This window comes from Jaculus jaculus, chromosome X (assembly GCF_020740685.1).
Source record: "Jaculus jaculus isolate mJacJac1 chromosome X, mJacJac1.mat.Y.cur, whole genome shotgun sequence".
Lineage (NCBI taxonomy): Eukaryota > Metazoa > Chordata > Mammalia > Rodentia > Dipodidae > Jaculus > Jaculus jaculus.
The window spans coordinates 112,296,737-112,322,804 of NC_059125.1; the positions used below are offsets into that span (position 1 = coordinate 112,296,737).

General features: G+C 37.1%; 1 protein-coding gene across 2 annotated transcripts in view; it reads right to left on the reverse strand.

Annotated features, from left to right (window-relative positions):
* Klhl13 (kelch like family member 13) overlaps positions 1 to 26,068 on the reverse strand; it is a 188,964-nt gene that overhangs the window by 109,649 nt on the left and 53,247 nt on the right. The gene's annotated exons all lie outside the window — the stretch shown is intronic.

Consider the following 26,068-nt stretch of genomic DNA (forward strand, 5'->3'; position numbering starts at 1 on the left):
TAAAAATTAATAAAGTTATTATTTTACAAAGTTAAATAGTCCCAATATATTGGAAACTCAATATTGAACCATTAAAAATATGGACTAAATTTCAAGCGAAGCTGTTAGCCAACAAGCACATGTGTAAGAATTTACATAGGAAAATCCAAAGCCCTAAGGAGTAAGAATAAAGCTGATTTGGAGAAGTGAGAAATAAACACTTAGGCAAACATCTGCCAAGTATATACAGAGGCAGCACTGATTTCCATGTTAGCAGGGTAACTTTGGGTCTGAGAAGCATACAAAAGAAGGTTCCACAATTTTAGAAATGGTTGTGCAATATATAGGTTAAAAAATTGCAATATTTTGAAATCTTAAAGACAGTAAACACTTGACCTGAATAGAACTGCTTTCATGGTTGTTTTGTGAGAAAAGGTAGATAATTTTAAACAAACTGACTATATCTAGTCTATTTCTTTTTAGTAAGGTCTGTTAGGAAAAGCAGAGAGAGAGAGAGAGTGTGTGTGTGTGTGTGTGTATGTGTGTGTATACACATACACATTCATATATATTCTCTTATTTGTACTCATGCTATTCATTCTGACTATATTTGAATATATATATATATATATATATATATATATATATATATATATACATATATATATATATATATAAAATGTTCCTCATTAATAAAATAAACTTATTATATCAGAAAGATAAAAATATCTGTATTTATTTTAGTATGTTTCCACAAGGATTACCTATAAAATTGTACAGACAAAATAATTAAACAAGGAGTATGTGAGCTTCTTTGTTTCTCCTCAGCCCTCTTACAGCTCATTATTTTAGGGAAAAGAAGGTTACAAAGTATTAAGAAATAGAATACTTTTAAGTTTGAAAAGGAAGTAAATCAATGAACAATATGGCATTTATGTTGATTTTATTATGTTTTCTGCTTATATTCATATTACTGCAGGTAATCAAGAAGCCTACATGAAAAAAAGAAGCCTACGTGAAATTTTATGAAAGTAAAGCATTTCAAAATTAAACAATCTTGATTTGTCTTTTCTTTTAAAAAGATTTAATGGTGCTGACAGAAAACTGGAGGAAGCCATTCTACATGTAGTTCAATGGGAGAAAGAGAGAGCACCAGTGAAGATACTCAACAGAGTGGACATTGCAAGCCTTATATTTGGCCAGCCAGGCCAAATGAGCCAATGGGTGCAATAGTGGCATGTCTGTCATGGTGGAAACCAACTGCCCTCCAATTGGACTGGAGGCCTGCTCCATGGGGGAAACACATCCCTAATACTGAAAACTTAAAACAGGGGTAGTCATGAGCCCTAGGGGTGTAACATCTGCTGATGTCTGGAAAAATGTATATACTATGCTTCTCAAACTGCCCAGTAAGCCCTTCTCTTAATAATTATACCCTTATATTAATGCTACTCTCACTTTGGTTAGAGAATCTTCTCTTTTCAGATGGCAGTGACTTTGGGATGACTCAGAAGGTATCATAGTGCTAGCAAGAAGTGACTGGAGTACTGAGTAACATCTCGATCACACCTTCCAAGGCTCAGGGTCTAATGCGGAAGAGGTGGTGGAAAGAATGTAAGAGCCAAAGGAAGGGTAGGACTCCATATAACGTGCTCCCTCCAGATATAACATGGCCTGGATATCCATGACCTCATAGCACCTGACACTACCTACACAAGACCATCATAAGAGAAGGAAAAGACTATGACATCAAAATAAAAGAGAGACTGATTGAGATGGGGAGGGGATATGATGGAGAATGGAATTTCAAAGGGAAAAGTGGGGGAGGGTATTACCAGGGGATTTTTTTTATAATCATGGAAAATGTTAATAAAAATTGACAGAAAAGAGTTTTAATGGTAAGAGAATTTTGAGATGTTGAGAGATTTGAATTTTGGTTAGTCTTCATTTTTTCTATATATAATGAGATTTTTCCAAGGGTGGGGGGATAAACCTGTATCTAAATTATTACTAAAGATCTAGAAATATGAAATTAAGTACTTTGCTCCTCATTTTACTAGTTAAATCTACCATCAAACATAATTTCCCAAAAATAAGCATGTAGATTTGCTTGTAATTACGACTATGGTTTGAATGTGTTGTCTTAAAAGCACTGTGTTGGAAAATATTCTGAATATGTCTGTGTTGGAAGGTGTGATCTGAATGTAGTTGTGTAGGTCATGGGAACACCAGCCTTGTGAATGGATTGACATTATTGTATGTGGTGGTCTGAATGTAAATGTCCCCCATGCCTCGGGTATTTTTGACTGAGGATAAGCCTTCCTGCTTAAGTCTCCAGCAACCTGCTGGAGGAGATGTCACTAGGACCAGATCCACCCCTAAGGTGTGTTTAAAGTGGATATTCATTCCAGTCCAAAGGTGTGTGCATAGTAGTTTAAGCTGTGGTGGATCCACTTGCTGATGATGCTGGCTATTGGTTGTTTTCTCTGTGCTTGGATTTAGGTAAGGGAGCCAGCTTCTTCCAATATTGATGGTATTTTCCTGGCTTCTGTAAGCCTGAAGGAAATCCTTCCTTCCCATAAACTGTGTCTGGTTGGTTGTTCGTCACAGCAACAAGGAGCTGACTGTAACAGTTAACTTGGCATTGGTGTTTGCTTGCTGGTGGTATGGTATTGGCTGTTGGTGATTTCTCTCTGCTTGGACAATTGAAAGGGAGCCAGCTTCTTCTGACATTGATGAGACTTCATGTGAATCTATAAGCCTGAAATAAATCCCTTCCTCCATAATCTGTGCCTGGTTGTATATTCATCCCAACAACATGGATCTGAATACAATGTGGTAGAATGGATTCCTGTCCACCATCTATCATGGGATAATATAACAAGAAACTCCTTGCTACATACTGGCATCTTGATTTTAGATTCCCAGGCTAGAGAACAGTAAGAATTTTTTTTTCCTGTAAAAAAAAAAAATCACCTACTGTCAGCAAAACCATTATAGCAGCACAAAATTGGTATTTCAGGAAAAAAAAATATTGTTCCTACGTATGAAAATGAAACAACAAAGGTAGAAGATGCCATAAGAACAACGACAGAGGCAGACAGCTCTAGAATTGTACAAAGTGAAACTTATAAAGACTTACAGGAAAAAAAGCATGTCTTGAGAAGTAGGATGACAAGTGGATTCCCAAAGCCAAAAACAGAGGAAGGGGGTCATTTCCTAAGTTAGACAAAGGTAGGTTATGGCCCACATAGAATTCATCTGATCTTCCTCAAAAACTATTGACAAGTCCAGTGCTAGTCATGTAAGAAAGATTCAGCATCAGTGGACAGCATAACTCACTTAGCTATTTTAATGACTTTTCCCTATAGGGCTTGATATGTATGTCAGAGTCACATGACTACAAACAGAGATTACAACAAAGATAAACAGAAGCTGTATCCACATCATAGACAAATAACAGCTTGGCATCAACCCAATACCCCTACTGCAAGTGGATCTCTCAGTCCAGGGGTGCTTACTAAAATTCTCCATATAGGAGACTGTGTGGTATCCTGAAGAGTGGGAATTAACATGGCAGGATATGGAACCCCAGCCATTATCATAAAGGCTTTCAACAAATAACCTACATTTTTAATCTCATGACACACTCCTGCTTCCCACAGACTAGGAGCCTCCAGAACTGGAGATATTAGGATTTCCACAGGAAAATTAGTTCAGTTCTCCTATAATAAGGTCATGGACAGGAAGAGATTTAAATTGTAACTTTGCTATAAGTAAAACATTAGTTTGTGTTGGAGAAATGTCTCAGCAGTTAAAGGCACTCATTTGAAAATCCTGATATTCCTAGTTCTATTCCCCAGTACTTACATAAAGCCAGATACACAAAGTGGCAAGTGTATGTAAAGTTTGTTTGTAGTGGCAAGAAGCCCTGGTGTGTCTATTCTCTCTCCTCTCTCCTCCTCCTCATTCCCACCCTTTTTCTCTCTCTTTATTTCTCTCTATTCTTGAAAATAAACGTATTAAAAATTAAAATAAAAGGACTAGAGACATGGCTTAGCAGTTAAGATGCTTGCCTGCAAAGCCTACAGACCCATGTTTGATCTCTTTCCAGACCCCACATAAGCCAGATTCACAAAGGTGATACAAGTGCAAGGTCACACATGCACACTAGGTGGTGCAAGCATCTGGGGTCTGATTGCAGTGGCTGAGGACCTGGTATGCCAACTCACTCTCTCTCTCACTCTCTCCCTTCCTAGCTTCCTCTCTCTTGCTCTTTAAAAAAATAAAAATTAGTTTCAATCACACTCATTTCTTTTACTCCTGTTCTTATGTTCTTAATGAATGCGCTTACACGTCCTCATTTTAATGGGGCTAGAAGTGAAAAGGAAGTAAACACAGGTAATATAATTATATAGGAGGTAACTAAAACCAAGTTGTTTATCCAAATAAATATATACATATATTTATATAAAATTTTAGGTGCATATTATTAAGTATTCATTAATTGAACAAGCATGTATGTGCACATATATGTGTGTATGTATGTAAATTTACATAGGCTGCAATATGGGAGTAGAGTTGCAAAACGATAGATAAGGCTTGCATATCAAAGAATAACATGACAACATTAGTTTGGTAATTGAGAAGTAATGATGTCAAGTGATGGAGAGTTTAGAGAAGAAGAAATGATGAAAAAGGAACGTTTAATATAAATATATTTATCTAACACAGGCATACCTACACATTTAAATGCTAGGGAAAGAGAAAGGATTGAAAATATTATTCAAGAATAGGCTTTCTATGAATGGGGAGAACCCTAGTGAAACAGAGGAACACAGGCTAGCAAAGAAAGCAGAGAAAACTCAGGCAGGAAGGAAACTAAGAGAACTGTAATATGAAAGCTGAAAAGGGATGGTAAGAAATTATTCAACAAGTTCAAAATCTGTTAAGATCAAATAAGGTACAGCTACATAATTAGTTGAACAATTATAAAATGAATAAGGATTTTTCAAAATATTAGTCTCAATATCACTATGGAAGATCCATAGTGCAGCTGAAAGGGAAGACATAAATATATTAAAGATCCTCTGAACAACTCAAATACAGAAATTATAAAGAAATGGTTCCTCGGGGCTGAAGAGATGGCTCAGCCAGATGTACAAGGTAGCACATTAATTTGGAGTTCATTTGCAGCAGTGGAGGCCCTGGTGTGCCTATCTTCATTCATTCATATCCTGTCTCATATTCATTTCTTCTCTCCCACCTCCCTCTCTCTCCATCCCTCCCTCTCTCTTTCTCTCTCCAGGGCATAGTGGCACATGCCCTTCAGCCCAGCCCTCAGGAGGAAGCCAATCCTACCTCAAAAATCCAAAATAAATGGTATCTCAAACAAACATGGGGAAAATGATAGAGAAAAATAAATTAGGTGGGGAATTAGATGACCATTTATTTTATTTTTGTGTTATATTTTAAATCTGTTTTAAAACTCCATGGGGTATATGCTATTTCTTGCCCTAAAATAATAATCCTGAGAGATCAAATTTTTAAAGGTGAAAAGAGAAAGCTGAAAAACAACCAAAGAAATAGTCAAGTGACCATTTTATGATCTTGTAGAAAGAAACCAGCACCCCAAACCAGAAACTAGAGTGTTCAATGTGATTATAAAAAGCACTAAAAGTCTGTGCTTCAAAAGGACCCATGTCTAAAAGCACGTGATAAGGTAGAAAATGATACACACAAGACATGTGGCAGGCAACAGAGGTTTACTGTTTTAATTTGTCACACAGTTAATTAATATAAACAAGAAAACAAAGAGTAGCAAGCAGCATAACAGACATGACGGTACACACCTGTAACCCCAGCACTCAGGAGACAGAAGGACTGCCTTGAGTTTGAGGCTACCCTAGGCTATGCAAAGAGTTCATGCCCAGCTTGAAGTACATATCAAGACCCTTTCTCAAATCAAAATAAAAAGACATTTAAAGGAGAGGAATAGTGTTGCATGTCTATAATCCCAGCATTTCAGAGGTACAGGCAGGAAGATCTGGAGTTCAACTCCAGGCTCCTCTAAATAGCAAGTTTAAGACCAGACTGAGCTACAAGAAACCTATCTCTAAAAAAGAGTAGTACCCATGAACTAGAAGGAAAATGAAAAAGGTGTGGCATCCTAGAAGGAAAGACAATGTAGTGTTATATGGAGAAAGGTGGGCTAAGTGGGCTTTGTAACTCAGTGGGTAAACTGCTTGTCACATGAGTATGAGTTGGAATACCCTATAACCACATAAAACAACAGGCATTAAAGGGTAGTTTGTTTCTATATCCCCGGAATTGGGGAGCTAGAGACAAGAGGATCACTAGTGTATACTGACCAGTTAGTCTAGATGAGTTGGTGAGCTCCAGGACAATGAAAGAACTCTGGATCAAAAAATAAGATAAGAGGGCTGGAGGGATGGCTTAGTGGTTAAGCGCTTGCCTGTGAAGCCTAGGGACCCCGGTTCGAGGCTCGGTTCCCCAGGTCCCACATTAGCCAGATGCACAAGGGGGCGCACGCATCTGGAGTTCGTTTGCAGAGGCTGGAAGCCCTGGCGTGCCCATTCCCTCTCTCTCCCTCTATCTGTCTTTCTCTCTGTGTCTGTCGCTCTCAAATAAATAAATAAATAAATAAATAAAAATTAAAAAAAAAATAAGATAAGAAGGCTGAAGAGCTAGATGGCTTAGCAATTAAGATGCCTGCCTACAAAGTCAAAGGACCCAGGTTCCATTTCCCTGTACCCACATAAAGCCAGATGTACAAAGTGGCACATCTGTCTGAGGTTTTCCAATGAAATAGCTAGAGGCCTTGGCATACCCATTCTCTCTGCCTCTCTCCTGATCTTAAAAAAAAAAAAAATTAAAAAAAACTAAGGATAACTGGGGAAGACACATTATATCAAACTCTGGCCTCCAAATGTGTACATGTATTCATACATACATGTGCATATACACACATACATGCATACCCGCACATACACCTACATGCATGCACACGAAAAACATGAAAAAATGGAAATAGTAACCAAGTATGTCAGGTGCTGCTCAGTAATGGAGTTAAGAATTAAAAAATAACAACTTCCTCATGATTTCAAACTCTCCTTTATCACTAGCATTGATTCTTAATGTTAAATATGGTTGCTTGATAGTATTTGTTCTATACTGTTTTATATTCATCATCAATGTTACATATATTTTTCAAAAGGAAATATAAAACTAAAATGAATTTATTAGAAGAAAAATGAAAAAATGGAAATCTTAGCCTTGGATAATAAAATACAATACACTGAGCTTTAGAACCAGAATGCTCAGTGTTGCATTTCAAAAAAATAAAAATAAATAACAACTTGGTGTGGTCAGACAGGTGCCACTGGAGACCTTGAAAATAGTAAGGTTTATAGAATTATGGTTGATTAGTGCCAGTTCAAATATAAATGAGAGGGGAAAGAGAAGGGAAATTCTGTGTACTACTATTGTGCATGAGGAAAATTACAAAGAAAATTATAATTTAATTATAACTATAACATATTGAAATTACATAAAGAAATTTATAATGTACAGTAGTTGGAATGAGATATAAAGTAGGAGTAGTTAATATTTAATTTTTCATATTGGGAGACATATCTAATTAAATCTAAAATCCATGGAATTAAATAAAAATTAAACCAAAGAAGAACAAATAGTATTTATCAAAATCTCAACAATACATAATCTATATTCTTTCTCTACATATATATTTCATATTTACACACATTACAACAAAAAATACATGAAAACTACACACATTATATGTAGACATGCATATATACAGTTGTATAAAATTTGCAATACAATACAATAAAATACACAAAAAAGTAAAATAGAGGCACAGGAACGATAACAAATTAGGAGAAGTAGTTCCCTCAGTGGAGGAAGAGAAGAGAATGTAATTGTGGTGGAATACACTAGGAATTTCAGTTTCATCTGATTAAGAGTCTGAAATAAGGATGGTGATGTGACAATAGCTAAGTGGTTGTTACATGGACATTCGTTGCAATAGTCTATGTATTTCTTTGTATATTTAAAATATTTTATTAAAAATAAAACAAAAATTTGCATCTGGGAAAATGGCTCAGTGGATAAAATTCTTGCCAGATAAACATGAAGACCTGACTTTAGAGCCAGAACACCCATGTAAAAGTCAAGCACGGCACAAGCCTATAATCCCATCACTGGGGAAGTAAAGACAGAAGGATCCCTGAAGATTGCTGGCTAGTCCAGCCAAATCAGTAACCTCCAGCATGAGTGAGAGCATCAGGGAGAGACGATGTCAAAAAATAAGGTGGAGAGTAATTAAGGAAGACACACCTGATATTGACCTCTGGCTTTCACACTCATATAGGTACTTTCCCACACGCATATGATCTCTATCTCTCTCTGTCTCTCTCTCTCTGTCTCTCTCTCTCTCTCTGTCTGTCTGTCTCTCTCTCTCACACACATACACACACACACAGAGAGAGAGAGAGAGACAGAGACAGAGGGAGAGAGAGAGAGAGAGAAATCCTACATGCAAAAACAAAATGAAACAAAAATTAGATACGATCTTTACCTCAAAGGAGGATTATACTGGTGAGCAGAAAAGTCAGAATAACTCTGCCTCAAGAAAACAAGCAGACATGATACCTAAGGGCCAGCATATTAGGAAAAGAAAGTTTTCAAACAAAACAAAAACACAACTTGACAAGCATTATAGATAAACAGACACACATCAGCTAGGTGAGACAGTGCATGTCTATAATCCTAGCACAGCAGGGAAAGACTGTAAGCATTCACTTTCTTTCTCTCTCTCTTTCACTTTCATGCACACACACACACACACAAACACACACACACACGTTCTCACTGGTCTCAACACCCTCATGAATAAAAGGAAAATTAGTCGCTACTCAAGAAAACACACCTGACAAAGACCTAATTTACAGTTTTGACTTTAAAACATTGTACTCTAGGGAGATTTCCAGTCAAGATGGCAGACACATATCCAAGCAAGAGCTCTGGGGTTGAAATCAGTCAAGAATGGGGTGGGGGCTCCAGTACTAGTAGGTCTTAAAGGAACTCCACTGGGTGGGCACAGGGATGCATATTCTGGAATATGCAGATTCCTACACGTACACCCTAGGGCTCAATGGTAGGCTGCAGTGGGCCGGTGCCTAATGCAGCAGCTGAGTTCATTTGGACAGGGCAGTCTGGACACTGGCCTTGGGGCCCATGCTTCCACACCAGTGCCTATTTCACATCGAAGCCTCCATACCCACTACCTCCTCAGACCACTCTCAGGCCTGGTTTCTGGATCCCACGGGCCCACCCACATCCCAACCACCCCCTTCCACTTTCCTACCACCAGCTACCTCCTACAAGTGCCCCAGTCAGGGAACACAAGAATAACTGGCAATTATCCACCAAATGGTACCAGTGCTTCCTCCACAACCTGTTCACCTGGGGTACAGTGGGGGGGAACAGGGACAAGAACTACTCTTCGTGAGCCTCGCGGGCAAGGCACTGCTGGGATAGTAGGCTGAAGAGATTCTGAACCTCTAACCATAGCTTTTGTATCAGCCCAGAGTTGCTGGCACACTTGCAACCTCTACAACCTTCACATCTGAGAATGCAATACTAACCCACTTCCATCTGGTTCAAACCCAAAACAGAACACATTGAAGATCCTACAAGGGCAAATTCTTGCTGCCTCCTTGAAAAAAATAAGATTTTTACCCCAGAGATGGGTAGACAACAACATAAAAATGCAAAACAACAAACAGAGAGATCTCCACCAAGATGGCCTAGTCCCATAATGGAAATCTCCAATGAAAACACAGAGGAGACAACAGAATTAGAAGCTCAAAATGAAAATATGACAAGCTATGTGACCCCGATCAAGCAAATAACTGAACTGGAAGCAAACCATCAAAAAACCAACAATCATATAAAGGAAATGGACATAGCTTTCTTCACTGGTATTAACTTAATGGAGGAATACTTCCAGTAAGAGAGACCTCAAGGGCTGGAGAGATGGCTTAGTGGCTAAGGTGTTTGCCTACAAAGCCAAAGGACCCCGGTTCAATTCACCAGGACCCACATGAGCCAGATACACAAGGGAGCACACACATCTGGAGTTCATTTGCAGTGGCTAGAGGCCCTGGCATGCTTGCTCACTCTCTTCCTCTCTCTCCCCCTCTTTCCCTTTTTCAAATAAATAAATAAATAAAAATAATTTTAAAAAGAGAAACTTCAAAACAGAGATAAATGAATTGAAGGTGAGTCAATAATTAGAGGATCCCAATAACCAGCTGATTAAGCTTAATGAAGACATGATTCAATGCAAGAATGAATTCCAAGAAGTCTCAAGAAAATCAAACCACGACCTCAAACTGGAACTCGAAAAAGGGATGGAGACAATATGAAAAAAACAGAAAAATCAAATATATCTTGTAAAGCCTCTCTAGAAACCCTTACTAACATAGTTATGTGGAAGACAGAACCTTATATCTGGAAGACAAGACAGAAGAAATTGCCTGGAAGTCCAAAATCTCTGATAACTTCAAAATATCATGTGAATGGAACATGAGGGAATTGTGGAATATGCTAAAATGACCAAACATATGGATCACGGGTATACCAAAAGGGAAGACATCCAGGCCAAAGGCATGGGAACATTTCAACAAAATTATTAAAGAAAGCTTTCCCCCCCTCTCAAAAAAGAGATCCATCTAGATACAGAAAGTTCACAGGGAGGTGGAGAAATGACTTAGTGTTAACGTGTTTGCCTGCGAAGACTAAAGAGCCAAGTTCAATTCCTGAGAACCACATAAGCCAGATGCACAAGGGGGCACATGCATCTGGAGTTCATTTGCAATGGCCAGAGGCCCATGCATACCCATTCTCTTTCTCTTTCTCTCTCTCTCATTAATAAGTAAATAAAAGTAAAAATATTTTTATAAAAGCTCACAGAATATCAGACTGGACCAAAGAAGAATCTCTCCAAGGCACAATAAAATTAAAACCCTGAACAATGAAATCAGAGAATACTAACTACAGCAACAGAGAAACAACTCGTTAATACAAAGGCACCCCCATCAGAATTACCTCATACTTTTCAACGAAAACCAGGACTTAGAATGAAACAATTCAAAGCCTAAAATTCTATGGCTTTCAACCCAAAGTGCTATACACAGTGAAAGTATCCCTCATAACAGATGGTGAAAAGAACATCTTCCATGATAAAAGCCAATTCTACAATTGTATGAACACAAAGCAAAACTTAGAGAGAATACTTAAAGGAAGACACTATACAGAGGAGCCTACAAGAGTAAGAATACAATAACCAAAACTAAAGAAGGCTCAAAAATATACAAAGCCCAAGAAAGCACCAAACCCCATAAAGTGTCCAACATGGCAGGGATTAAATCAAATCTTACAATATTAACTTTAATACTAATGGTCTTAACTCACCTATCAAAAGACACAAGTTAAAATCGTGGATCAGATAAATGGACCTTTCTATCTGCTTTCTTCAAGAAACTCACCTCACCTCTAAGGATAGATACTTCCTCAGAATTAAAAGATAGAAATTAATTTTCCAATCAAATGAAAGTAAGAAAAAAATGGATGTGGCTATATTAATACCTGACAAAATTGACTTCAAACCAAAGGACTAAGAAGGCCACTTCTTACTCATCAAGGAAACTAACTAACAAGAGGACATCACAATCATAAATTTATACACACCAAACACAGGTATATCACATTTTATAAAAACAAAACCTACTAAAAAGAAACCATAAATAAATCCTAATACCATCATAGTAGGGGACTTCAATACCCCATTATCATCAATAAGCAGATCATCTAAGCAGAAAATCAACAGGGAAATAATATAGCTTAACATTACCATATATCAACGAGACCTAACAGACACTGCAGAACATTCCACCCCAATTCTAGAATATGCATTGTTATCAACAGCCCATGGAACCTTCTCCAAAATAGAACATCTATTAGGGCATAAAGCAAGCCTCCATGAATTCAGGAAAATTTACATATCTTTCTGCATCATATCAGACCACAGTGCATTAAAGCTAGAAATCAACAACAGAAACAGCAGAAATTACACCATCTCCTAGAGACTGAACACACTATTAAATAATGAATGGGTCATGGAAGAAATCAAAAGGAAATTATTTAATTTCTGGAACTAAATAATAAGTAGGGCCCTGTAGAGGTAGGATGAAGCCAAACCCTAAAACATTTGGCTCTGGCTTATAACTCCCAGTACCAGAAATTGGTTACAAACCACGTTGAACTGTTGGTCGGAGACCTACGAAATCTCCAAAACAAGACAGATTCCTGTCATAGCACTTGATTACTTGCCTAAGGTAAAAGGTAAGTCTCTATTGCTGAGGACACCATATGCTGCAGACACAAAACATCAAGAGATCTCGCTGAATCTGGAATGATTCCAAGTTCCCACATGGTTAGCCTACATAGGGCTGAAAATACTACATGAGCTACTGAGGGAAAATGACCAACAACATTGTGAGCAAGCAGGGGACACTCCTAAATGAAGGCAACCAGCCAGGCAAGATGTATACACCTTTGCAATAGTGGCACACAGCCTAGATTGGTAACCAATGGCACTGTGATTAGCTCTGAAATCCACTTAGTGGAAATGAAACCATCACTTGAACTGGGAAACAGAATCCTATGGAGACAAAGATTATAGACTCCAGTGATAAGCTCCTACAAGTCTTTGTCCAAAAGTGAGGCTACACCCATAAAAATCTCTCCAAATTAACAATGCTTATCCTTTTAAACCTATCCTGATCTCACATTCCATTGGAGAATATGTTTTCTTTTTCAGAAAGTAACAAAAACCAAGGACAAACAAAATCAATCAACAAGGCAAGAATACATAGCTGACTCCCTGGCAGGAGATGGGCCACCCCTCACACATCAGCTAGGGCCCATGTGAAACCACAGAGAAATTGGTGAGATGAACATGAATGCTGCTTCCATGGAAAGCCTAACAACCAGGGCCAAGGTGATGGAGGCAAACACTGAGGATACTCAAAACACACGAAAGCACAAATCCCAAAGCTGCTAAGAGCACAACACTAAAGTAAACTTAAACCACATCCATCAAGGCTCAGGGAATTTTGTGGAAGAGAGAGTGGAAAGAATATAAGAGCCACAGGGTGGGTGAGAATATCCAGAGACATTGCCCCTCCCCACAATGACTAATTGCTGCTCTCACAACTCCATACCACCAATTCCACTAAGGAGGGCCGGCAGTGAAGTGGTGACAGGGAGGAGGGAAATGATGGTACCAACATATGATGTGTTAATACAATTTCTACTTAATAAAATAAAAAAAAAATTAAAATTCTACTCAATGAAAGAAAAATGAAGTGAAATTTTCAGGAAAATGGATTCAACTAGGAAAAAAAAAATCAAATACTAGGTGAAGCAATCTAAGCCCAGAAAGACAATAATCACATGTTCTCCCTCATATGTGGATACTAAATTTTAATGATTGTATTTATGGAAATAAGGGCATGTGAGAGTAAGTTTGGGCTATGCTGGATACAACGAGAGGGGAACAAGAGATGATGTGGGGAATGACAAAAGGAACTATGTAGTGTAAAAACAGAAAGGAGACTAAGGTGTGTGGGAGGACACATGGACAGAAGGAGAAACAAAAAAATGTTTAAAAATACTATAATGAAACCCAATTCTTTGTATACACATAATTTTTTGGTAATAATAAGAGATATTCCACTTAGCTCAACAGAAATAAAACTGACAAAACTGCCTCTGATAGTTTTAGATATCTTGCTAAGTTCAAGCAATTTCACTATAAGCATTTCAGTAATTCACAAATCTGATGTGTTTCAAGCACCTATCATACAGCTAGGTAGTAATTCAAACAGATATTCTTATGATTGCATTTAATTAAAAAAAATCACATCATCCTGTCCTTGCCTGTCCAAGAACCAATAGCTTTAAAAATTATGAGATTTGAGATATCCCTAGCCAATTTCACACCATATAAGGAAGGCCTTATTGAGGCACTAAACTGGTATTATATAAAAGAAATTTTAAGAGTTTCTATAATAGTCTATCTTCAAATAAAACTGTGATAAGACCTGAAATAAGAAAGCTGACAGAAAGGATTAGAGGAAAAGACTAAGCACTACAAAATCAAATAACTTCAAAATCTACCAAATTTGAACATGATCACACTCCTCTAAATCAAGTTACATGTTACAGCATTACTGAAAATTTGAAATCATCTTAAAATTATGAAATACGAAGCTTGACAAACAGAACTGTATTCTTTATGGTTTATTAGACTAAGAGTAGTTTATAATATCACAGAGGGTATCAGAAGTGCAGTCCACTGGTAAAACACTTTCCCACCATGCATGAGGCACTGGCCTCACCACAAACCAAAGCATTACAGAATGATTAAAAACTTCTTCCACCTATTGTATGGAAGTAGTCACAGCCTAAAAGAGTTGAGTGTTAATTTTTACAGTGGGTGGTGATAATTTTCTGTAATAAATATATAAATGGATAGTCAGGTGATATGTGGCCATATAAATAACCTTAACAAAATGGATAACACTATAAAAAACTAGAACAGTTTAACCTAAAACTGAGTTCAGAATTTACCTTTGAAACAAGTGATCTAACTGCCTGGTTTTCTCCTGATTAGCATCTCATACTCCAACTAACAGTCCAGGAAAGTGTAACAATGACTTCTAGGTCTACACTCCCACCAGAATGAATACACTTCCATGCTTTGTATGGTTCTCTCTTCTTTGGTGGAGGTAAACAGTGACTGACACACTCTTCTCAGTCAGTCAGTTCAGGCTTCTATTTATAGACACTGGGGCACTCTGCCCATGTTAGCACCATGTGTTCATTACTACCTTGTCCCTCATTGCTGTGCAAACCTTACAGCATGCAACTCAACTGTATTTTACAGTAATTTTACTCCTTCTGTCTCACAAGATACCTCACAAGGCTCTTCTCATTTTGTCACTCATAATATGATTAGGAATGCCTTTGGGATTATATTGTTGGTTCATGATACTGTTTATGGCACCTCTGCAACTGACCATTTTTACTGATGATGAAATTAATGCCCTTGTGTTAATGAAATTCTATATGATTTTCTAATAGCTGTTGTTCTCTTGTTATAAAGATAAACTTCATCCAACAAACATTTACTTTAGTGTCGAATGCCAAGCACAACTGGCTTGATTTCCTGCAATTTTACATTAAACTCCTACTGGTGTGTGTGTGTATATGTATATGTGTGTGTGTGTATGTATGTGTGTGTGTGTGTGTGTGTATATATATATATATATATATATATATATGTATATATGTATATATATATGTATGTATATATAGATATGTGTGTGTGTGTAATGTTGTACTGTCTCTCATTGAATCAAACCTCCCTATGCCAATCATCACCCCCTTGTCTTCCCCATTCCCTCCCATTCCCTTAATAAAGGAACCAAGAAAATATATGTGTGTGTAATGAATGGTCCCATCCTCCTACCCTTTTTGGAAATTTTTATTTTCATGTTGGGGGGTGTGCCAGGATCTCTTGCCACTGCACACTAAACACATAACAATTTCACCACTTTTTGCATCCAACTCTATGTGTGTGGCTAGAGGATTACTGAAATCCGGTTAGCAGGCTTGGCAAGCAAGCACCTTCCACCAAAGAGAAATCTTCCTAGTCCAATTTTCCACTCTTTACCTTGAAATTTAGCATATTACTTCAACCTATTTAATCAATGTCCAGTCTACATAATCCACTGATTTCCACTACACGCAAATCTTACAGAAGAAAAGACTGAAGGAATTAAAAAAAAGAAACAAAATATAAAATGTATTTAAACCACTGGCTTGCAAGCTTGAGGTTCAGAGGCCCCAAGATGTGATAATCACCCACTGTGTCTACTTCAATCAGGGTTGGATGTATTCAGAGAATTTGCATTTCTAACAAGTTCACAAGGGACACTCACAATCCTGGGAGAGAGTCTAAGGTCTGATGACTGACAGCAAACAGTAGAGAACTTCTGAAGAACCTGCCCAATAAGCACCTCAAGACAAGAATGGTAGTGCTATGAAGACAAGGACTGCAAAGGCCAGGGTGCCATATTCTATGTGTAGTAGAGGGAAAATCACCTACACATGAATTGCAAAATTTAAGATTAAAGATTTCATATATACACATATGCATATATATACACAGATATACATATGTATGCATGTATGTATATGTATGTGTGGATATATATATATGTGTGTGTGTGTGTGTATATATATATATATATATATATATATATATATATATATATATATATCCTTTACAAAGTACATACAAGAATAAGGAACCTAAAAAATGGACATGCTCACATGCGCACACACCATATTCAGAGACAGACAAATTCAAAGTCATAAAGAAGCAAGTTTTCTACAACATTAATACTGTATAAAAACTCAGTGTAAATCCAATCAAATTCCCTAAATAGCACAATTTGAGAGGAGTATGAATGTTTTACATAAGGAATATAGTAGTCATTAGGAAAAATGAACAGATAAAAATTATTCAAAATGTTTGAAAACAAACAACTAAGGAAGAGAAACTTTCTCCAATTACTATTAAAATGCACCAGAAAGATACAATAGCTATAATAATGTGGAAGTAGTGTGGGAAAAGATAGGGACCTTCATGGAATACTGCCCAAAAACTTATCATTGCTATATCATGAACAGGATAACTGAAATAAATAGCAATAAATATGAACTTTTCAAAAACATATTTGGAGGACCAAAGTGATACTCATCCCTGTAATCCCAGCATTTGGGAGGGGTAGTTCCGGATCTACTTCATAAAACTTGTCTCAATTCCTCTACCACCAAAAAAGAAAAAAAAAAAACACAATAGTTTAGAGGAAAATGGATATATGTGGTCAAATTCTATATGCATCACACATATACACTAGGCATGGGTTAAATATCTGAATACTAACAACTAGACCTGTAAGAGTAAAGGATAAAGAATTTATTATCTAAGATCAGACACAATACTCGAAGGCCATCGAGAAAATTGTTTGTAATTTTGATATATTTTTGAAAAAATAGTTACAATTTTATGTGTCACAAAACACCAAAGTAACACTTACACAAAAGTAGAGGGACAAGGAGACCTGCAACATGAATAAAGTATTCTTTAGAAAATCAATAATAAAGGTGAGAAAGTATCTGAACAGACCTTAGAAAGAATAATGGCATCAAAGAAAATAAACATAAAGATATTAACCCTCTATTGTATATGGGTTTGTATATACATAAATGTGCATGTGTATCTGTGTAAAAAGAAGAAACAGCATAAAATGCATAGCCATGCAAAAACATTAGTCAAATTATTTTTTCTTCCCCACATTTTTATTTTCAAACTAAATTAAGACAGCTGTCAGATTTTATTTACTATCTCGCAAATTAAACACTGGCAAAAAAAAAAAAAGACACTGAAGAAGAAATAAGGAAAGGGGTTGCAAAAAAAAAAAAAAAAACTAAGCTGAAAGCAATAGAGAAACTGAAGAGATATTCATATGGTATTAAATCATCCAGGTTGAGTGATTAAACAAGCAGGTACTAGTTATTTTTTACCCCTTATTTCCACTATGAGGCCAAAATTCAATTTGTCCTCCATGTTCCAAATGGTAAAAACGTAAATGGTTTTATGTTACAGTAATCACCTTACCAAAAAGGCATTTATCTAAGCAAAATTAGATTCATATGCTACCTAAACATAAACAGCCAATATCTCTAACTTAATGAAATATTATCACATTGCAATATTATAACATTGGAATATTATCACATTATATTTGAAATTTAATCTAATTCTGCTTTTTATAACATCATATTCTTCTAATGTATAAAGGTGAGTAATATAACTGTTTCACCCAAGAGGACATGAAGCAGAGTCTGTTGTTGTTTTTCCTAAGTTAATCTGTATCTAAAATATGAAATCAGGCTGGAGAGATGACTTAGCACTTTAGGAGTTTGCCTGCAAAGCTTAAGGACCCATATTCAACTCTCCTGATTCCACACAAGCCATACACACAAAGATGAGGCAAGCACAAGGTTGCACATACCCACTAGGTGGCACAAGCATCTGGAATTAGATTCCAGTTGCTGAGACCCTGGTGTGCCAATTCATATTCTCTCTCCCTCCCTCCCTCTCCCTCTCTATCTCTCTCTCTCTAAAATAAATTAATAATAAAATATTAAATCCATGTGCTAAACACTAAGCTACATATAAACAAATATAGGAGGTAGAAAAGTATTTCCTTACCAATAATAAATGTAGTATAACATTTCTTAAAAAATAAAAGTATTCCTCATTTCTTAAAATATGTGGGGTCAATCTGAATTGAGAACCCTGTTAAAAAAGCACACTGAAACACAAATACAATCAATCTAAGGAGAAAAAAAAATGGCAAGTATTCAATGGTAAACTGGTTCCTCAAAGCTTATTATAGTCTTTAAAAACAGTATATTAAAAAAGACAAAGATTTCTTTTTTAAAAGGCACAATGCTAGCATCCCTTTCAATCAAAACGTACATGAGTGAACTCAATAAAAAATAGGAAATAGCCGGGCGTGGTGGTACACACCTTTAATCCCAACATTCAGGAGGCAGAGGTAGGCGGATCACCATGAGTTGGAGGCCACCCTGAGACTACATAGTGAATTCCAGGTCAGATTGGGCTACAGTGAGACCCTACCTCAAACCCCTTCCCCAAAAATAGGAAATAAAGTCTGTTTAGGCCCAGTTTGGTGCACTTCTGTAGTTCTAGCTAAAGAGGAGGCTAAGGCAGAAGTCTTATGCCCCAGAGTTCAAGGACATCTTGGACAACATAGATACCATCTCAAAAACTAAAGATAAAAAAGAAAGAGGGAAAAACAGAGACAGAGTGGGGAAGGAGAAAGGGAGAAGGGAGCTAGAGATGGGAGAAGAGAAAGGAACAGAGGACAGCAGAAGAGAATGAACCCTTTTCTATCACAATTCATGCAGTCAATTTAAATTTACTAGAATTCTGTTTTACTACATTTTCCTAGATAACTTTGAAATATAGTAAAACTGTTAATTGATAACTCAACAATCAGAACTCCAAAGAAAGAAACACTCCAAATACAAGCTTCTTACAAATATCAACATTACATATTAAGTCACTGTCTTCAAATTGTGCAAAGGATTCAAGGGAATAGAGCATGTATGTACAGATAAAGATAACAGAATTCTAGCAAGATTATCAAAATGTAAAAGAAAAGAAGGGAAGTATGGCTAGCTCTGTTTTATGCATAATCTTTTAGAACAATATGTGCTGGCATGAATGTAAACTGTTCTCCATAGCCTCATGTGTTTGTGATTAAGCCTCATACTTAATCCCCAGCTGGTGGAATCTTTGGCAGTGGAGCCTTGCTGGAGGAGTTATAGCACTGGGATGTGTTTTAGGATTTTATAACCCAGCCCCATGTGCCACCATTAGCTAGCTCTCTACTTCCTCCTTGCTGATATGATGAGAGATGATGTCCAGATTATGCTTTCCCCACCATGATAAAACTTTTCTTTGAACTGAAAGCTGGAAATAAACCATTTCCTTTCATGAGCTTCTTTTGGTCACGTGTTTTGTTCCAGCAAAGAGAGAGTAACTACTACAACACAGTAAAAACCATCTTATGGAATACAGTCACTTCTGAAAAAAACAAATTTACCTTTATTTCCAGATGTCATGATCACGTACAAAGAAATTTTCAAGGCATCAACTAAACATTATTAGACAAAACTTTTCAGAAAGATTACAAGACATATGGTCAATATATAAAAGCCAATTTATATTATTTATTTATTCATTTATTTACTTGAGAGAGAGGGGGAAAGAGGAAAGAATGGGTGCACAAATGCACTCCAGATGCATGTGCCACCATGTGGGCTTATGTGGGTCCTGGGAATTGAACCTGGGCCCTTTGGCTTTGCAGGCAAGTGCCTTAACTGCTAAACCATCTCTCCATCCCCAACTTATATTTTTATACACTTGTAATAAATAATCTGAAAATGAAATCTGAAGACAAGTCCATTAATATAAACATGGAACAAAATACCTGATGATATACTGAATCAAAAACAGTATAAAAAAAACTTAATTCAGAAAACTACAAAAATTATGTTGAGAAAACTTATTTTTTTTTTTGAGGCAGGATATTGCTATGTAGGTCCAGACAATGTGCAGGACTCTCCTTACTCAGCCTCTATGGACTTGAATTGTAGGCATGCTGCATATATGGCCTGAATAAAACCTTGATAAACAGACAGACAAGTAGGGACTATGGGTAATGTGTAATGGTACAGTGGGTACGCCAGGGCCCTGGCTTTAATTACCACAAAAAGATACAAATACTAAAAAGATAAGATAAATGGAAAGGTATTGACATTAGGATGGCTAATATTTCCCAAACTGATCTGCAGACTTAACATATTGTGGATCAGAATCTAAATAGACTTCTGTGTAGAAGAAGACCACCAGCTCATTATAAAATTGATATATAAGTATTCAAAACATACATGTGGCTATTTCATAGGATGGCTCAGAATTAATTGTACTAGGTAAAAATTTTCTTTTTGAATTTTAAATAACTTAGCTGACAACTCTCAACATAGGTAATATTTATTCACATTTAATTTTCTTTGATCAAATAGCATGTGCTATTTCTTTCTCCTGATTAGACCCTAGTTGATACATTTACTCAGGTAGTTTTACTACCAAAAGAGCATGATAATATGTCTTAGAATACTAATGATATGATTTCAGTTGTCACTTATTAGCTTTACAAGGAAATTATTTCATCTTTTTCCTCCTCAGAATGTTACCAGGTAATAGAAGGAATAATACTTCACAGAGTTGGCGTCAGAACATATGAGAATATCTGATATAAAACAAGTACTCAAAAATATTATTTCCTTTTATTCATTTCATCATCATCCTCCACTTATCTGTCTTAGCAATACCTCTGAAAGCCTTTCTTTTGACCTCCCTATCATACTACAGTGTTTTGTGTCCCTTTTCCTTGTGACTTTCATCAAAGGCTTATCATTAAAAGAAATCACAGCAGAATACTGCTTTGTTACTCACATTTCTGATTTGAAAACTTACTACAAAGTAATGCTGATCAAAGCAGTGTGGTGCTTGCAAAGGGTAGGCATAGAGATCAATGGAATAGTATTAAGAGGCCAGAAATAAAGTCATATTATTTTCTAAAGGGATTCCAAAAATCTAATGAAAAAAGAACAATCTCTTTAACAGATGGTGCTAGCACACCTAAAATCAGCACATGCAAAATACAAAATAGAATTTTATATCATATACAATAAATAACTGAAAATAATCAAATATCAAAACTGAATAGCAAAAAATCATAGAAGAAAACACTGAGGTAAATCCTTATTATTTTCAAACCGAAACATAACAATAAAGCAAAAACAAATGATATGGGATTTATCAAAATTTAAAATATATGCATCAATGGATATTGCAAAACCATGAATACACAACATACAGAAAGAGAAAATACTTGCAGACCATGTATAGGATAAAGAAATTAATACTGATAGAACCATAACAGAAAAACTAATATTACAAACGGGGTAGGAAATTCGTAAAGCACTTGCTTCATAAGCACGAGGACCTGAGTTCCACTCCCAGAATCCATGTAAATTCCAGGTGTGGGGGTGGCATGCCTGTAATCGCAGCTGTTTTTCCAATACTCAGTGTAGTAGACAGCTCCAATGATGGTGGGATGAGTCTCCAAACTAACACAGTTTTATGGAAGGAAGGGATTTATTTCAAGCTTACAGATCTAGGGAAGTTCCATCAAAGACAGGAGAAGCTGACTCCCATTCATAAATCTAAGCAGAGAGAAACCACCAGCAGCCATCAAACACCAAAAAGCAGCAAGCACACAACAGGTAGTAGCCTCCAGAGCTCAAACTTTTGGGCTGAAATGCAGATCTACCCCTAGTCACACCCTAGGGCTGGACTCCAGGATCTGCCCCCAGCAGTGGCTAGAGATCCAGTTAAAAGTTGTAATAAAACACCCTAAGTCTATGGAGGACATATATTCTAAATACCACATGAAATGACAGCTTTTTTTAAATTTTAAACATTTAAATGGATCCTTAAGACTTCCAGGAATAATTTCAATGCATCCTGCTTGGTTTTCTTTCTTTTATTTTAATTTAGAGTCTTCTTATTTTATTTTATTTTTAATTTATTCATTTTTATTTATTTATTTGACAGTGACAGAGAGAGAGAAAGAGGCAAGATAGAGAGAATGGGCATGCCAGTGCTTCCAGCCACTGCAAATGAACTCCAGATGTGTGTGCCCCCTTGTGCACCTGGCTAAAGTGGGTCCTAGGGAATCATGCATCGAACCAGGGTCCTTAGCCTTCACAGGGTAGCGCTTAACACCTAAGCCATATCTCCAGCCCATGGTTTTCTTATAAATAAGTATTGTAGAACAGTAGTAATCAAGAACCTGGGGTGGAAGGGGGAGATGTTGAACAGAGGGTGTGGTGGCTTGGATCAGGTGTTCCCCATAAACTCAAGTGTTCTGAATGCTTGATTCCCAGGTGATAACAATTGGGAAGGTAGAGGCTTGCAAGAGAAGGTATTTTGTGGGGACAGAATTTTGGGTGTTAAGAGACAGCTCTTTTTGCCACAGCTTGGCTTACTCTCCTGATGCTGTTTTCAACCTGATGTTGGCAAGGAGGCGAGGTCCACCTCTTGCTCTACCATCTTTTCCCTTCCATCATGATGCTTCCCTAGATACTGTAAGGCACATTAAAAAAAAAAAAAAAAACTTGCCTCGGACTAGAGAGACATTGCTTAGCAGTTAAGTTGCTTGCCTGACAAGCCTAAGGACCCATGTTCGACCCTCCAGATCCGACATAAGCCAGACACACAAAAGTGAGGCAAGTGCAAGGTCACATGTGCCCACTAGGTGGTGCAAGCATCTGGAGTTCGATTTCAGTGGCTGAGGCCCTGGTGCACCAATTCTCTCTCACACACTCGCTCTCACTAAAATAAATTAAATAAATAAATAAAAACTTTCCTCTCATGACCTGCTTTTGGCCATGGGCTTGAGTCCCAGCAGTGAAAAGGTAACTACAAAAGAGGGTATAACATTGTAGCTGAACAGTAGGTATGTAAGAGAAGTGTCCAAGGTTAAAACAAAGAATTTACTCACTTTTGATACTCACATCTCACTGGCATATTTCACAGTGACTAATGAAAGTGGGCACAAGGAGGTTTGGGAACAAGCTCTTAATGATTTGGAGTAGAGTTTCTTAGAAATCCAGTTAATTAACCTCAAATATCAGATAAATAATAAACATTTTCTAGTTGAAGAATGCCCATAAATGTTGCAATGAATATTCTTTACTAAAAACATATATGTGATTTGTCTAAAATTCATATCTAACTGGGTATGCTGTACATTATATGATAAAAATCTGGTAACCTGTGTTTGATATAGCAATTACTAGGAAGGTGATATAACCTGAAAATGGTAACTATGGTAACTATGGCAGAGGAGTTGGTAGTCTGCCTTGTGCCTGAAGCTTGATGCCTTCCTTTATAAAAGTAAAAGAAGATCATTTGGTCAGGCGGGATGGCACATGTCTTTAATTCCAGCACTTGGGAGGCAGAGGAGGCAGAGTTCAGAAGATTGCCATGAGTTCGAGGTCACCCTCAGACTACATAGTGCATTCCAGGTCAGCCTGGACTTGAATGCAATCAAAAAGAAAAAAAAAAAAAAGAAAAAGAAAGAAAGAAAAGATCATTTGATTAAATTTTTTTAAAAAGTGTTTTATGAATCATTTGTATTACTTGGCAGTCTCAACACTACTCTTTGAGCTGCCATAAATAGACTAGTAACAAAAGTTATTACATCATCTACATATTTACTTATAAGAACATAGGTAAAAGGTTTTCTTATTAATGTTTCCAATTAAAATATTTCTCCACTTTCTTCTGAATTTCATAACATTAACCATAAAAGGTGAGCTTCTAGTATTAGTTTGGGTTTGCACTGCAAGGGAAAGGAAACATTTCAACTACAAGTATCTCCAGCAGCACGGCTTACTTGCTTTCAAAACCTTTTGTCTACAATACAGAAAGATGGCCACAAACTAGCTGAGAGACTGAGAGATCTTACACATATATGAGACATCCTCCTATGCCACCCTGAACCAGCACTGAGAATTGCTTTCAGTCTTGTTGCAACATACTTGGAAGGGGCAAAGATATTACAAAGAGAGACACTTGTGCCATCCTTTTGTTACTATACTATTGAGACAAAGGACCCTAAGAAATTGGAATTTCCCCAGGAATCTCATGCTAGGGGAATGGAAGGCTGAAACAGAGATTTCACACAGATCTGACAACTTGTCAGATCACTGTGCAAGAAAAGACTGGAGCCAAGACAATGACAGTGGGACCACACCTTGACAGGACTGCTTAGTTATGCATACCTCTGACTTTGACTTTTGTTTCCTTTCCCAATGTGGCCATGCTGAATGTAATCTTTGTCTGCTTTTCACTACTTTCTCTCTTCTTGGCATAACGAGGGGGGATGTTGTTAGTAATGCCAGGGACCAGGCTCTAACTGTAATAACGTTGGTGGCACTCTATCTGGCCTAACTAGGACAAAGAACAGTTTGCCAGGGCGTGGTGGTGCATGCCTTTAATCCCAGCACTGGGGAAGCAGAGGTAGGAGGATCATTATGAGTTTGAGGCCATCCTGAGACTACATAGTGAATTCCAGGTCAGCCTGGACCAGAGTGAGACCCTACCTCAAAAATAAACAAAACAAAAACAAAAAGAGAAGCTTTTACCAAAGTTGTTAAAAAATTATGAGGTGAGGAAGAAAAGGGTTTAAATGAGATTTTTTTTAAAAAGGTAGCTTTAAGATTCTTCTTACAGTATGGGGTCACATGGCATAATGTTGAAGCAGAGTGGCAAGCTGCCTCCAAAAGTAAATGAGGGAGATGAATACAAACCTTGAGCAAATCATAGAAGCAAAAGCTGTTTGCTCTCTTATCACAACCTACATTGTCGTGACAATGTCTACCATGTAAGCATTAACTCACCACCTCCTAATTCACATATTCCATTCCAGACCATGCAATATGCCTTTACACTTCATTTGAAGTAGAAATTCTCTTTTAGGCAAGATAAACATATCTTTACTGTACACACAAGTGTTGTGTGAACTTCTCTTGAGATGAGATGAACAAATGTCTACTCACCCCAAATAGGGTACCAATGACAGAAAAAAAAAAAAAAAACATTCCACCCAAGTGCAATTTGCTGAATCAATGAGCTTAATTGAGGTTACTTATAGGGGTTATTTATAGGATGAGGAGTTCCTTATGTGAACATGGGAAACTTATCGGGACTGTAGCACTGAATTTTTTAAAGTCTCTTTCTCCCAGGAACCAATTAACTTCCTATACTATATCTTCTTATGGAGGAACAGCACCTCTTGCGCACCACACTCCTAGAAAAATAGTTAACTGCCTATATATGTCCAGGGAGAAGCAGGGCCTTCGTAAGACCCTCCCCCTTAGCATCTATTAACTGTCAAAATAAACATTAGGAAAGACCAGTGTCTCAGGAGTCCCCCACCCCAACATCCTCAGTGATGTTAGCTACCTAAACATCCATAAAGAAAGGCAGGGCTTTCTGAGCCCCTCCCACAAGCAAACATTAACTGCCAGTATAGACTGAAAGGGAAAATTAATGGGTCGAATCATGTTCAGATCTCCTATGGGCAATCACAGCTGCTGAGAGTTCAAGAGGACAATGGTTATATCATGCTTAGAGGACAACGTATCACAACAGCAGGGCTATCCATTATAACACTTT